Raw genomic sequence first — 3,647 nt, forward strand, 5'->3', positions numbered from 1 at the left:
TACCTAAGGCAATCTACACATTCAATGTAATACCCATCAAATTACCAGCAACATTCTTCTCAGACCTAGAAAAGACAACACAGGAATTCATATGGAAACACAAACGTCCAAGAATAGCCAGAGCAATCCTCAGCAAATAAAACAAAGCAGGTGGTATCACATTACCAGACTTCAAACTTTACTATAAAGCTACAATCATCAAAACAGTTTGGTATTGGTATAGGAACAGGCATATAGATCAATGGAATAGAAGTGAGATTCCAGAAGCAAAACCTCAATTTCTCAACCAACTCATCTTCGACAAGGCCTCCACCACCTACCACTGGGGAGAGGAGAACCTATTCAGTAAATGGTGCTGGGAAAACTGGCTGTCCACATGCAGAAGATTGAAACAGGACCCCTACCTATCCCCATGCACAAAGGTTGACTCCAAATGGATCAGAGACCTAAATGTAAAACCTCAAACCATAAGAGCCTTAGAAAATGAAGGAAATCCTCATGGAGATCAGAACTGGCATCCAATTCCTGAACAAAACCCGAAACCCATAGGTCATAAGAGAGAAGATAGACAAGTGGGACCTTATTAAACTGACAAGCTTCTGCAAGGCCAAAGAAACCATCAAGAGAGCAGGGAGACAGCCTACAGACTGGGAAAAGTATTTGCCAACACCAGGTCTGACAAAGGCTTAACATCTTGGATCTACAAGGAATTAAAACGTGCTGAAAAGAAAAAAACAAACAACCCCATTATAAAATGGGCAAAAGATATGAACAGCCACTTCACAAAAGAGGACATCCAAGCAGCCAACAGACACATGAAGAAATGTTCAACCTCACTAATCATCAGGGAGATGCAAATCAAAGCCACACTGAAATACCACCTAACTCGAGTCAGAATGGCAATTATCAACAACTCAAAAAATAACAGCTGCTGGAGAGGGTGTGGCGAAAAGGGAACACTTCTACACTGTTGGTGGGAGTGTAAACTAGTGCAACCTCTGTGGAAAGCAGTGTGGCGATTCCTAAAAGTTCTAAATATCAACCTCCCATATGACCCCGCAATCCCCCTACTGGGACTATTCCCTGAAGAACTCAAATCACTCTATAAAAAAAGATACCTGCACACGTATGTTTATTGCAGCGTTGTTCACAATAGCAAGAACCTGGAAACAACCATGCTGCCCATCAAAAAAGGACTGGATTAAAAAAATGTGGTACATATACACGATGGAATACTACGCAGCCATAAAAAAGAACAAAATCTTGAATTTCACAGCAACCTGGATGGAATTAGAGTCTATAATACTGAGTGATCTCTGACAGAAACAAAGATCCGAGTATCACATGTTCTCACTCATATAATGGACCTTGAACATCCAACGTAATACTGTAAGAAAATGACTGACGGTACTGGGAAACTATGGGGGGGGAGATTAGATTCACAGTAGCAAATATCTGTCTGGGGATGGGGAAACACCTCTTATCAACAGGGTGCCTGAATGAAACATAATTGTACACCTAACCCTTAACTGTACCCCACAAAACCATAATAAAAAATATTGATTATGGAAAAAAATTTAAAAATAAAAAAAATTAAAAAGAAACAAAAAATAAAAATAAAAAAGAACTAGAAAAAAATAGTATTAGAACTCAAAGTAGAGACATTACAACAGATACCACAGAAATTTTTATAAAAAACATAAAAGACTGTGAAAATTATAAGCCAATGAAGTGTATAAACTAGAAGAAAAAGATAAATTCCTAGAAATACACAACCTACCAATATTAAATTATGAAGAAATGGGAAGTGAGAACAGACCTATGACTAGGATGAAGAGTAAATCAGTATTCAAAAACCTCCCAATAAAAAAAAGTCCAGGACCAGATGACTTCACTAGTAAATTCTACTAAAAATTTGAAAAATTAATGCCAATCCTTCTCACATACTTCTCAAAAATTGAAGAGGGAACAATTCCAAACACATTTTATGAGGCCAGAATTACCCTGATACAAAGCCAGCAAACACATCACAGAGAAAGAAAACTACAGGTTTTACTTGATGAATATCAATGCAAAATCCTCAATAAAATACTGGCAAATAGGCTGAGCTCAGTGACTCAGCCTGTAATCCCAGCACTTTGGGAGACAAAGGCAAGTAGATTGCCTGAGCCCGTGGGTTTGAGACTGGCCTGGATAACTTGGTTAGACCTTGTCTCTACAATAAATAAAAAATGAGCCAGGCAAGGTAACGCACACCTGTAGTTCCGCCTACTTGGAAGGATGAGGTGAAAAGATTCCTGAAGCCCAGCAGGTTCATGCTGGGGTGGCCATGAGTGTGCCACAGCACTCCATCCTGGGTGATGAAGTGAGACTCTGACTCAAAACAAAAAAAACCCCAAAAAACCCACATGACCATTTGATGAATACAGAATAAATATGTGGCAAAATTCCATACCTTTTCATGAGAAAAACACTCAACAAACTGAGAATAGAAGGAAAGTACCTCAATATAATAAAATCTATATATAAAACATCCACAGCTAGTATCATATTCAACTAAAAACTTTTTCTTGATGTTCAGGAATAAGGCAAGGATGCCACTTTTTTTCTTTTTCCTTAGTCAGGATCTCAATTTTTCACTCAGGCTGGAGTACAATAGTATGATCATGGCTTACAACACCTGGAACTCCTGGGCTCAAGTAGTCCTCCTGCTTCAGTCTGCAAAGTAGGTGGGACTCCAGGTGTGTGCCACCACATGTGGCTAATTTTTTTTTTTTTTTAATTTTTGTAGAGACAAGGTCTTACTATGTTGCCCAGGCTGGTCTCAAACTCTTGGCTCAAGTGATCCTTCTGCCTCAGCCTATCAAAGTGCTGGGATTATAGGCATGAGCCACCACACTCAGTTTAGGATCCCCACTTTTGCTACTTCTGCTCAATGTAGCACTGAAGTCATTGCTAGAGCAATTAGGCCAGAAAAAGAAATAAAAGACATCCAAATTGGAAAGGAAGAGGTAAAATTGTCCTTATTTGCAGATAACATAATCTTACAGATAGAAATCCTTAAAGACTCCAAAAAAAAAAAAAAAAAAACTGTTGTAACATAAAAAAATTTAGTAAAGATTCAGGATACAAAATCAACATATAAAAATCAATGGCATTTCTATACTAACAATGAACTATCTTAACAGTGAATTGGGAAAACAATGACATTTACAATGGCCCAAAAACAAAACTCTTGAGCAAACTTAACTAAGGAAAGGAAAAATGTGCGTAATAAAGACTACAATACATTGATACTGTAGCAGGAACACACAGAGGCCGTGACACCGAGGCTATTTTAGGAAGTAGCAGGTTTATTTATTAGTGCCAGTGCAACTCAGTGGGCTAATGCTCCCAAGCTGAGCACCCTGGGGAGGGAGGAGAGGGGTCTTATACCTTAGTTTAGGTAAGGGAGGGGGGTTGGGCTGAGCAATTGCACATTTTCTTTGGAATTCACAAGGTTGTACTTGGCAAAATCAGATTTTCAAAGAACAAATGGTCTCCACGAAATGCATAGCAAGCAGGGGTTGTAAACCGATGACTTCACAAAGAATGAATCGGTTACCATTTTGCATCTCCAGGAAAACCCTCCTTGGCTATTTGGTTTT

The sequence above is a fragment of the Carlito syrichta genome, unplaced genomic scaffold (assembly GCF_000164805.1).
Source record: "Carlito syrichta isolate Samal-C Ts95f unplaced genomic scaffold, Tarsius_syrichta-2.0.1 Scaffold303307, whole genome shotgun sequence".
NCBI classification, from domain to species: Eukaryota; Metazoa; Chordata; class Mammalia; order Primates; family Tarsiidae; genus Carlito; species Carlito syrichta.